General features: G+C 49.8%; 1 protein-coding gene across 4 annotated transcripts in view; it reads right to left on the reverse strand.

The window, feature by feature from the left end:
* Nucleotides 1-12,658, reverse strand: part of LOC140454024 (protein GOLM2-like) — an 80,907-nt gene that overhangs the window by 47,857 nt on the left and 20,392 nt on the right. For all 4 annotated transcript variants that reach the window (XM_072548964.1, XM_072548965.1, XM_072548963.1 and 1 more), the window contains exon 2: nucleotides 11,462-11,609. The gene's annotated coding sequence lies outside the window, so the exon portion shown is untranslated. The remainder of the gene's footprint in view (nucleotides 1-11,461; nucleotides 11,610-12,658) is intronic.

A 12,658-nucleotide genomic window follows, 5' to 3' on the forward strand; every position in this document is an offset into this window, starting at 1 on the left:
ATAGGTCAGGGAGGAGAGGGTGGAGTGGATAGGCGGAAAAGAAGATAGGCCGGTCGGACAAGTCAAGGAGACAGTAACTGAGCTGCAAGTTTGAAACTAGGATGAGGTGGGGGAAGGGGAAATGAGGAAGCTGTTGAAGTCCACATTGATGCCCTGGGGTTGAAGTGTTATCATTGATTGTATCCGTTGCTCCCGATGTGGTCTCCTCTACATTGGGGAGACTGGGCGCCTCCTAGCAGAGCGCTTTAGGGAACATCTCCGAGACACCCGCACCAATCAACCAAACCGCCCCGTGGCCCAACATTTCAACTCCCCCTCCCACTCTGCCGAGGACATGGAGGTCCTGGGCCTCCTTCACCGCCGCTCCCTCACCACCAGACGCCTGGAGGAAGAACGCCTCATCTTCCGCCTCAGAACACTTCAACCCCAGGGCATCAATGTGGACTTCAACAGCTTCCTCATTTCCCCTTCCCCCACCTCATCCTAGTTTCAAACTTCCAGCTCAGTTACTGTCTCCTTGACTTGTCCGACCTGCCTATCTTCTTTTCCACCTATCCACTCCACCCTCTCCTCCTTGACCTATCACCTTCATCCCCTCCCCCACTCACCCATTGTACTCTATGCTACTCTCTCCCCACCCCCACCCTCCTCTAGCTTATCTCTCCACGCTTCAGGCTCACTGCCTTTATTCCTGATGAAGGGCTTTTGCCCGAAACGTCGATTTCGCTGCTCGTTGGATGCTGCCTGAACTGCTGTGCTCTTCCAGCACCACCAATCCACTATAATCCCTAACTAAACTAGTCCCACCCTCCTGCTCCTGGTCCATATCCCTCCAAACCGTTCCTGTTCATATACTTAACCAAATGTTTTTTAAACGCTGTAACTGTACCTGCATCCAGCACTTCCTCAGGAGGTTCGTTCCACACACGAACCAACTCTCTCTGTAAAAAATATTTACCCCTTACGTCTTTTTTAAATCTCTCTCCCCATACCTTAAAAATACGTCCCCCATCTTGAAATCCCCCACCCTAGGGAACAGACACCTACCATTAACCCTGTCTATATCCCTCACTATTTTCCAAACCTTTATAAGGTCACCGCTCAACCTCCTACGCTCCAGTGAAAAAAGTCCCAGTCTATCCAGCCTTTCTTTATAACTCAAACCCTCTCTGCCCGGCCACATCCTGGTAAATCTCTTCTGAACCCTCTCCAGCTTAATAATAACAGCTTCCTGTAACAGGGCGACCAGAACTGGATACAGTTCTCCAGACGAGGCCTCACCAATGTCCAGTACAACCTCAACATGATGTTCCCAACTCCTGTACTCAAAGGCCTGAGTAATGAAAGCAAGCACGTAAAACGCCTTCTTAACCACCCTGTCAAGCAAACTTCAAAGAATTATGCCCCTGAACCCCTAGATCTCTGTTCCGCAACAAGGGCTTTTGCCCGAAATGTCGACTCTCCTGCTCCTCAGATGTTGCCTGACCTGCTGTGCTTTTCCAGCACCACTCTCTCGACTCTGATCTCCAGCATCCGCAGTCCTCACTTTTTCCTGATGTTACCCAAGGCCTTACTGTCCAAGTCCTGCTCCTGTTCCTTGTACCTCACATTTCTCCAAGTTGAACTCCATCTGCAGTTTTTCCCTGTTCATTCTCAGGAGTAAGTATATTTTATTTTCCAACTTTCAAAGCTGGGAGGAACGAGATGATCTTGGGGTTCTTGTCCACAAATTCCTGAAGGACGCAGGACAGGTTCAGAAGGTCTCCTTTATCAGTCAAGGCATAGGAGCAGGGAGGTTATGTGGAGCAGTGCAGAGCTTCGAGTCATAGAAATGTACAGCACGGAAATCCTTCAGTCCTACCTCATCCATCCCGACCAAATTTCCTCAGTTAATGTTGACCCATTTTCCAGCATTTGGCCCATTTCCTCATCCTATTCCCAGATACAACCAGATACCTTTTAAATATTGTCATTGTACCAGCCTCCACCACTTCCTCTGGCAGCTCATTCCATACACGTACCACCCTCTGTGTGAAAAAGTTGCCCCTCAGGTCCCTTTCCCCTCTCACCCTAAACCTATGCCCCTCTAGTTCTGGACTCCCCCACCCCAGGGAAAAGACCTTGTTTATTTATCCTATCCATGCCCCTCATGATTTTATAAATCTCTATAAAGTGACCCTCAGCCTCCAATGTTCCAGGGAAGACAGCTCCAGCCTATTCAACCTCTCCCTGTAGCTCAAATCCTCCAACCCTTGTAAATCTTTTCTGCACCCTTTCAAGTTTCACAACATCCTTCCGATAGCAGGCAGACCAGAATTGAATGCAGGATTGCAAACGCAGTCTCAGCAATGTCCTGTACAGCCGCAAAATGACATCCCAACTCCTGTACTCAATGCACTGACCAATAAAGACAAGTGTACCAAAGGTCACCTTCATTACCCTCTTCATGGACTCACTAACAGTGCCCACTCTCTCAGCACTGACCTTCTGACAGTGCCCATTTCTTCAGCACTGATCCTCCAACAGCACCCGCTCATTCGGCAATGACCCTCCGACATGCCCACTCCCTCAGCACTGATGATCCTAGAGCATCTGCTACCTCAGCACTAACACTCTGACAGTGCCCGCGCTCTCGGTACTGACCCTCTGACAGTGCACACTCCCTCAGCACTGACCCTCCCACAGCGCCCGCTCCCTCAGTGCTGACCCTCTGACAGTGTCTACTCCCTCAGTACTGACCGTCAACAGTGCCCACTCCCTCAGCACTGACACTCCGAGAGCATCTGCTACCTCAACACTAACACTCTGACAGTGCCCGCTCCCTCAGCACTGACCCTCTGACAGTGCCCACTCCCTCAGCACTGACCCTCCGAGAGCATCTGCTACTTCAGCACTAACACTCTGACACCACCTGATCCCTCAGCACTGACCCTCCGAGAGTGTCTGCTACCTCAGCACTAACACTTTGACAGTGCCCAATCCATCAGTGCTGACCCTCCAACAATGCCCGCTCCCTTAGCACTGACCCTCCGACAGTTCCCACTCCCTCAGCGCTGACCCTCCAACAATGCCCGCTCCCTTAGCACTGACCCTCCGACAGTTCCCACTCCCTCAGCGCTGACCCTCCAACAATGCCCGCTCCCTCAGCACAGACCCTCTGACAGCGCCTGCTCCCTCAGCACTGACCCTCCCACAGCGCCCGCTCCCTCAGTGCTGACCCTCTGACAGTGTCTACTCCCTCAGTACTGACCGTCAACAGTGCCCACTCCCTCAGCACTGACACTCCGAGAGCATCTGCTACCTCAACACTAACACTCTGACAGTGCCCGCTCCCTCAGCACTGACCCTCTGACAGTGCCCACTCCCTCAGCACTGACCCTCCGAGAGCATCTGCTACTTCAGCACTAACACTCTGACACCACCTGATCCCTCAGCACTGACCCTCCGAGAGTGTCTGCTACCTCAGCACTAACACTTTGACAGTGCCCAATCCATCAGTGCTGACCCTCCAACAATGCCCGCTCCCTTAGCACTGACCCTCCGACAGTTCCCACTCCCTCAGCGCTGACCCTCCAACAATGCCCGCTCCCTTAGCACTGACCCTCCGACAGTTCCCACTCCCTCAGCGCTGACCCTCCAACAATGCCCGCTCCCTCAGCACAGACCCTCTGACAGCGCCTGCTCCCTCAGCCCTGACCCTCTGACAGCACCCACTTTCTCAGCGCTGACCCTCCGACAGCGCCCGCTCCCTCAGCACTGACTCTCCGACAGTGCCTACTCCCTCAGCACTGACCCTTCAACAGTGCCCGCTCCCTCAGCGCTGACCCCCCTGACAATGCCCACTCCCTCAGCGCTGACCCTCCGACAGCGCCCACTCCCTCAGCACTGACCCTCTGACAGCGCCCGCTCCCACAACGCTGACCCTCTGACAGCGCCTGCTCCCTCAGCACTGACCCTACGACAATGCCCACTCCCTCAGCGCCGATTCTCTGCAGTCCTCCTTTCCAGGCACTGGGAGCACTAGCTGAGACTTTGACCTCAACTGTTCCAAGGGCTTTGAAACACTGACTCTCAGGCTCTGAGGCCTACGTCAGTGAAAGCCTTTGAACCATTCAGCACTAGATCTGGTAGAATTCATGTCTTCACATTGCGACATGCTGGTAACCTCTGTGTCCCCCGACATCTCTCGCTCCAGGCAGGCTCAGCAGAGAGAGCATCTGCCCCATCGATCCGATAGATTTTCTAAAACCTCTAACTGGGCCATTGCATACAGAGAGCAGAGGGGAGGGGGAGGAAATCAATAGATTTAATTACAGGCACATCTCCCTGTGCGGTTTCAGTCTGAGTCCGGGCTGGGATAGGGGTGTATAAAAAGGCAGCGGGGTTAAGCAAGACAGGCATTGAATCCCGCATTGAATCCTGGCAGCAGAACTGACCGAGAGAGGATGCCAGCGAGGGGAGGAACGGGTTTATCTTTAGCAGCTCTGCTGACAATCGATTGGAGTGGTTCTCAGTACCAGACAGGTAGCTAGAAAAGTGCAAATGAAGTCCTTTTAGATTTCCTGGTATAGTCTCGGGGCAAGAGGGCGATTATAATGAGCGTGTTAAATCCAACAACAGGGCAGTGTGTGATCAGCAGACAATGCGTTGGTGCGGGGGGGGGGGGAAGACAGGGGGTGTGATGTGTTAGTTGCTGGGTAGATCACTCTGCACAGGGGTAGATCCAACGGCCCCCACTCCCATCTCTTTCCAAGACTCGTGGAGTTCCTACAGCACGGACACAGGCCTTTCGGCCCAAACTGGACCGTGCCAACCAAAATGTCCGTCCACGCTAACCCCACTTCCACGCACTTGGCCCGTACCCTTCCAAACCTTTCCTCTCCACGTAATAAAGGCGACCCACCTGCAGCCCTCACTTTCTCCTGTCCATCTGGACGGGGACATGAATAGGAAGGGTTTGGAGGGATATGGACCGGGTTCTGGCAGGTGGGACGAGATTGGGTTGGGATATCTGGTTGGCATGGACGGGTTGGACCGAAGGGTCTGTTTCTGTGCTGTACGTCTCTATGACTCCATGTATTTGTCCCAATGCTGTTAGTGGGTGGCACGGTGGCACAGTGGTTAGCACTGCTGCCTCACAGCGCCAGGGACCCGGATTTAATTCCCGCCTCAGGCAACTGTCCGTGTGGAGTTTGCACATTCTCCCCGTGTCTGCGTGGGTTTCCTCCGGGTGCTCCGGTTTCCTCCCACAGTCCAAAAATGTGCAGGTCAGGTGAATTGGCCATGCTAAATTGCCCCGTAGTGTTAGGTGAAGGGGTAGCAGAATGGGTCTGGGTAGGTTGCTCTTCGGAGGGTCAGTGTGGACTTGTTGGGCCGAAGGGCCTGTTTCCACACTGTTAAGTAATCTAAGCTAAGTAAATGTTAATGTACCCGCCTCAACCATTTCCACTAGCAGCTTGTTCTATACACATGCCACCCACTGTGTTGAAAAAAAAAAGATTCCCTCCCCCCCCCAGGATCCCTTTTATTCCTTCCCCTCCTACCTGATGCCCTCTAATCCTTGAATCTGCAAACCTGGGAATAAGACTGAGTTGCCCTACCCATGTCTCTCACAACCTTATACACGCCTATAAGATTACACGCACCACCCCCCGCCCCCCACCCCCAAGTCTCCTAGAGAAAAAAACTCCTCGCTTGTCCAACCCCACCTTATAACTCGGAATCCATGCGGTTCTGCAATTCCTCCTTCCGTTTCTGCACCTAAAGGTGGCTCTTTCCCACCACCCCCCTGCCCCGTTTAACACGCTCATTATCACCCCCTTTCCCAACCTCTCGTCCCGAGACTAAACTAGGACGTCATTTGGACTTTTCTCTTGTACATTTCAGCCTGCCCCCCCCCCCCCCCACCCCCGCCAACATGGTCCTGCTCCTAGCAGAGTGGAGTGGAGGGGTGGGGCGGAGGTGGAGGGTAGCGCTCCAGGTTGTGGGAGTATAGTTGGATGGCCGTGGTCTCCTTGATGCGCCGTTCCCGAGGGGGGATTCCTGGTCGGTCAGAGGAGAATCGGCTGGTGAGTGGCATCCTGTTGGATGCGTTAGCGGGGACTGCGATACAGGGCTCGATGAGATTAAGGTTGTTGCAGCCCGTGTGTTAAACGGAACGTGTGAATATTGGGCGCAGGAGTATCTACAATTCCAAAAAAAAAAGACTTGATCGATTGGGCTGAGGAGCAGCAGATGGAGTTTAATTCAGATAATTGCAAGATATGGCAAAGCAACAAAGGTAAGACTTATAATATTGATGGTTAGTTATAGAATTATACAGAAACAGACCCTTCAGTCCAACCAGTCCGTGTCGACATAATCCCAAAGGGGTTCAGGTGCATAATTTGCATCACAGGGGGGTTTAGCACGCTTGCCTTCATAGCTCAGACCGTTGAGTACAGGAGTTGGGACGTGATTTTGGGGTTGTACAAGACATTGGTAAGGCCTCGTCTGGAGCACTGTGTCCAGTTCTGGTCGTCCTGTTACAGGAAGGAGATTATTAAACTGGAGAGGGTTCGGAAGAGCTTTACCAGGATGTTGCTGGGAATGGGAGGTGTGAATTATAAGGAGAGGCTGGGAATTCTTTTTCACTGGAGCGTAGGAGGTTGAGGTTTATAAAATCATGAAGGGGCAATGATCATTTCCCTAGAGTGGAGGAGTTCAAAACTAAGGGGCATATTTTTAAAAAGATTTTAAAAAGGGGCAACTGTTTACACAGAGGGTGGCTCTTGTGTGGAATGAACTTCCTGAGGAAGTGGTGGACGTGGGCAGTTACAATGTTTAAAAGGTATTTGGATGAGTACATGAATGGGAAACGTTTGGAGGGTTATGGACCAGGGGTAGGGCAGGTGAGACTAGTTTAGTTTGGGAGTATGGTCGACATAGATTCATAAAGATGTACAGCATGGAAACAGACCCTTCGGTCCAACCCGTCCATGCCGACCAGATATCCCAACCCAATCTAGTCCCACCTGCCAGCACCCGGCCCATATCCCTCTAAACCCTTCCTATTCATGTACCCATCCAAATGCCTCTTAAACGTTGCAATTGTACCAGTCTCCACCACTTCCTCTGGCAGCTCATTCCACACACGCACCACCCTCTGAGTGAAAAAGTTGCCCCTTAGGTGTCTTTTATATCTTTCCCCCTCTCACCCTAAACCTATGCCCCTCTAGTTCTGGAAATGGACTGGTTGGGCCGAAGGGTCTGTTTCCGTGCTGGCTGACTCTGTGATTGGTTGGGTTTACAGTTTGCATTCACGGAGGTGATGGGATCGGGAGAGAGATTGGGGAGCCAGCGTGTGGAATTAAATAGGGCAAGACAAAGGGGGGGGGGGGGTGGATTTCCAGGGCTTTTAACATCACAACTGGGACAAAGCGTTCAATCTGGGACTTACGGTGGGATCATCTCTGTAACTGTCACCGCTGCGCTGAGATGCAGGGAGGTGCGGTGTTCTGGGGAGCAGTCTCGATCTGGGTCAGATTCATTAAAGCACAGTTCACCTGCGGCCTGATGGGAAAACAGTGAAGCAATGGCAGAGGGGGGGGGCCCTCACTCTGTGGCTAGAATCGGAATGGGCTGAGTGGCCTGTTGCTGTGCCAGAATGTGAGCAGTCGCGACGTTCGTTTCTGAAGGTAAATGAGTCAAAACCGAAATCAGAAACAGAAACAGCAATCGCTGGAAATGCTTAGCAGGTCCGCGGAGAGAAATCAGGAGTTAACCTTTCAGCACGAGCAACCCTCCCTCAGAATGTTTTCGTCGCGAGATAGGGCTGAGGTTGGAGAAGGCCGTGGGGTGAGGGGACCTGAGGGAGGTGTATAAGAGGGGCTACGGAGTGGATAGAAAGCAGACTGAGTTGAAGGGTCTATCGCGAGGCGGGTGTGATTTTTAAGATGGACGGTTTCAAAGCGATTGAAGGAAAACTTTCTCTGCATCCCAACAGGATCTGGAAGGCCCCTGCCTGGGAAACCTCGACAAAACCTTTACAAAGCCAGCACCTGAAACGTTACAACGTTCAAGGCTAGGGGCCAAGTGTTGAGAGACAGGCTCGTACATCAAGGCCCCTCTTCTGCGCTGTTTACCTCGAAGGAGGAGAAAGTGAGGACCGCAGATGCTGGAGATCAAGAGTCGAGAGTGCGGCGCTGAAAAAGCGCGGCAGGTCAGGCAGCAGCCGAGGAGCAGGAGCGTCGGCGTTTCAGGTACAAGCCCTTCGCCCGCCCTCCAATGCCCGAAATGTCGACTCTCCTGCTCCTCGGCTGCTGCCTGACCTGCCGTGTTTTTCCAGCACCACACTCTCGACTCTGTATAACTCAAAGGGGAGTATTTTGGGCATTGAATGGGAGGTAAGGTCGGAGTGAATTCCATTCCCTGACTTCAGTGCTGGGGGGAGGGGGGGGGGGGTCGATTCGAGCTAACCGTGTTCTCTAGCCTCCTCTCCCAGGATGTGCCGAACTCTGAACTCCCGTGGTCTCGCCGTTGAGGGTTGTGGAGACAAAAGACCGACCGATTCTTCCTCCTCCATACCTCGCGCCAGTCGAAGTCTTCTCTTGCTCCGCCTGACTCTGCTTGATATGTTTGATATTGGGTTGTTACTTTGAACAAGCAACTATATATCAGACATATTCCTCCAGCGTCTGGCTCACTCAACCCATCGCCTACTGCAAAGCCGTGTTGTCGCCGACCACACCACAAACCCTCTCTGAAAATAATTCAAGAAGGTACCCTCGAGCCTGAATTTTTCTTATTTTGAAGGCAAATGTAAGGTGCTGTGTTCCACATGGAATACAACTGGCCAAAATATTCGACATTTAGCAAAGCACCACTTATTTAACTATAGAGTCACAGAGATGTACAGCACGGAAACAGACCCTTCGGCCCAACTCGTCCATGCTGACCAGATATCCCAACCTAATCTGATCCCATTTGCCAGCATCTGGACCCATCTCCCTCTAAACCCCATCCAGATGCCTTTTAAATGGCTACAGGCCAAGTGTTGGGAAGTGTTGAGGGACAGGCTCGTACATCAAGTGCCCTCTTCTGTACTGTTTAACTCAAAGGAGGAGAAAGGGAGGACTGCAGATATTGGAGATGAGAGTCGAGAGTGGGGTTCTGGAAAAGCACAGCAGGTCAGGCAGCATCTGAGGAGCAGGAGAGTCAACGTTTCAGGTATAAGCCCTCTGGCAGCTCATTCCATACCCTCTGTGTGAAAAAGTTGCCCCTTAGGTCCGTTTTATATCTTTCCCCTCTCCCCCTAAACATATGCCCTCCAGTTCTGGACTTCCCCACCCCAGGGAAAAGGCCTTGTCTGTTTATCCTATCCATGCCCCTCATGGTTTTGAGGTACTTGATGTATAGTTAAAATGCAACAAAGAATAACTCAGAATAACTTAACTCTATTGGAAAACTTAACAGAATAGTCGATATAGGAACTATTACTCGTTAACTGTTCCATAACTGTAGTGTCACCTCTTAGCAAAAAGGACAAATTCAGAAAACTTCAGGGAATCCAATTGTAAGGAGAAACTCCAGCATCTAGCAATAACCGAGAGAATGAAAAATATAGCTTTTCAGCTCGGCAGCATCTTGAGACTCCAACGACAACTGCTTAAAGCTAAATCTAAAGACTAAAAAAAAACTGGCCACACCCGGCCAGGCTGCTTCTATTGTTCCAACGTTTAAAAAAAACTCAGGTCTCACAAGCTGTTTACTGGCTCTTATTTTAAGCAGACAGCTCTGTACCTCTACCTCAAAACCCCTCTTACTTTAAAAAAGGACAAAATAATCTCTTAAGAGCACGGCATTGTCAAAGTATTTAAATTTGTTTACGATCGCAAATGTGTTTGACAGATTATATCTTTGTCACAAGATGTAAAACAATGTTTAAAACAAATACAAAGAGGAAACAATATATTTGTCTTGTACAGTTGCTCTTAGAGAAACGACTGCTATCTAACTGACTGTAAGTCATGCTTAACAACATTTGAGTGGTCTCTGGCTTTATTCATTTACAGCCATCACCCTCTAGCTGTCATTGAAATGTTCACATTTACAGCAATTATCTTCCAGCTGACCATTTTATGTGCAAGTTTACAACACTTATGCTCTAAATGACCTTCACGTGTTCAAATGTACACAATTACTCCTGCACCTATTGTCTATTGTCTATTAGGGTTATGGAGATAAGGCAGGAACAGGATACTGATTAGGAATGATCAGCCATGATCATATTGAATGGCGGTGCAGGCTAGAAGGGCTGAATGGCCTACTCCTGCACCTATTGTCTATTGTCTATTAGGGTTATGGAGATAAGGCAGGAACAGGATACTGATTAGGAATGATCAGCCATGATCATATTGAATGGCGGTGCAGGCTAGAAGGGCTGAATGGCCTACTCCTGCACCTATTGTCTATTGTCTATTGTCTACTCTCTAGCTGACCCCTACATGTCCATTTACAGCAATTATTCTCTAGCTGACCTGTGCAAATGTGCAAATGTGTTGCAATTACATTCCAGTTGAACTCTGCATGTTCAAATGTACACGATTACTCTCTGGATGATCTCTACATGTGAAAATTTACAGCAACTTCCCTCTCGCTGACCTCCACATATGCAAATTTACAGCAATTTCCCGCTCGCTGACCTCCACATTTGCAAATTTATAGCAATTTCCCTCTCGCTGACCTCTACATATGCAAATTTACAGCAATTACCCTCTAGCTGACCTCTACATAAGTAAATTTACAACAATTACCCTCTAGCTAACTTCTACATGGGCAAATTTACAGCAGTTATGTTCTACATTACCTTGACACATGCAAATTTACAATAATTATGCTCCAGCTGACCTCTCCATTTGCAAATGTGCACAATTGCTCTCCAGTTAATATTTACAGCAATTACCCTTTAGCTGACTTCTATATGTACAAATTTACACTCTAGATAACTGTTAAGTGTTCAAATGTACACAATTGCTCTCTAGAATAGAATCCTAGAATCCCTACAGTGCAAAAATAGGCCCTTCGGCCCAACCAGTCCACACCAACCCTCCGAAGAGTAACCCACCCAGACCCATTCCCCCCTACCACACTACATTTACCCCCTGACTAATGCACCCAACTTGAACGCAATGAGCAATTTAGCACGGCCAATCCACCCTAACCTGCGCATCTTTGGGTTGTGGGAGGAAACCCACACAGACACGGGGGGAGATTGTGCAAACTCCACACAGACAGTCGCCCGAGGCTGGAATCGAACCCGGGTCCCTGGCGTCGTGAGACAACGGTGCTAACCGTGCCGCTTAGCTAACCTCTACATGTTCAAAAGTACAATGACTATCCACTTTATCTCTATATGTGTCCTTTTACAGCAATAGCCCTATAGGTGACTTCTACATGTAGCTTATAAGGTCATGTTACTTACCACTGAACGTTAGTGACTGAAGATGTTGTCTGTTATACTGCTCTTGGTGGTTGCAGGATATTGATGCAGACGGGAGACATGCCAATAAACACGATGATTTAATGACAGCTGAACAATTGCACTGGCTGCCTTGCCTTTGTACCTGAAACTGATTTGCAAAACGTTTAATTGTAGACTTCTCAAAAAGCTGGAAGCGGTTCTTGCAAGGAAGTGGTATCAAAAACAGATGACAATGACAGCTACGCTCTGTACTTGCTAATTATGATGTTTCCGTGTAGCTGTGACATTAGCAGGAGTTTATACCGGAAGGTGTTCCTGTGACCAGGTTTTAGAATATTCCGTGAATGTCCCTGAGCGCAGACGGGAATTCGGTTTTCTTTGGACGCAGTGCTGTGATCTGGGAGAGAGAGGGGGTAGCAGGATTCAACAGGAAATTTCAGGAAAAGTGGGAAGGGAAGGGAAAGGAAGAGAAATTGCAGAAATAGCGTCGAGCTGAAAAACTCAGCTCAGTTAGGGGGGGGGAGGGGTGGTGGTGGTTTGGGGAGTGTCTGTCCCGGGAGTGTTCAATGCGAGATGATCAGGGGATTAGACAGGGGAGACAGTGAAAGTCCTTTTCCTAGGATGATGACAGCGTGTACAAGGGGGCATAACTACAAACTGAGGGGTGATAGATTTACGACAGATGTCAGAGGCAGGTTCTTTACTCAGAGAGTGGTAAGGGCGTGGAATGCCCTACCTGCTAATGTAGGTAACTCAGCCACATGAGGGAGATTTAAATAATCCTTGGATGATTTTGGGATAATGTAGGGGGACGAGCTGAGAATAGTTCACAGGTCGGCGCAACATTAAGGGCCGAAGGGCCTGTTCTGCCCCATATTGTTCTATGCTCTATGGGTACGGAGCGGAGGGGATTAATTTGTTCATTTATTTATTTGATTTTGCTTGAGTTTATTCTTATTTTTGGCTCCCTGCGCTCCCTGGCCAAAGGAGACTGATGGGGACAGAGTTAAGGGAGAGCCATTTTCTCTTCTTTGTTTGCTTCCCCCCCAACCCCGGGTCTTTCTTTCTTGTTTAACAAAGTTGAGGCAGCTTTTATTTACTGTTTTGAAACAGTTGAGGGGGCTTTGCTCTGTGTTCCTGTCCTGGGAGTGCCTGATGGGGACAGTGTTGTTCTCTTAAGATGCTCTCCATCTCTTT

The sequence above is a fragment of the Chiloscyllium punctatum genome, chromosome 28 (assembly GCF_047496795.1).
Source record: "Chiloscyllium punctatum isolate Juve2018m chromosome 28, sChiPun1.3, whole genome shotgun sequence".
Lineage (NCBI taxonomy): Eukaryota > Metazoa > Chordata > Chondrichthyes > Orectolobiformes > Hemiscylliidae > Chiloscyllium > Chiloscyllium punctatum.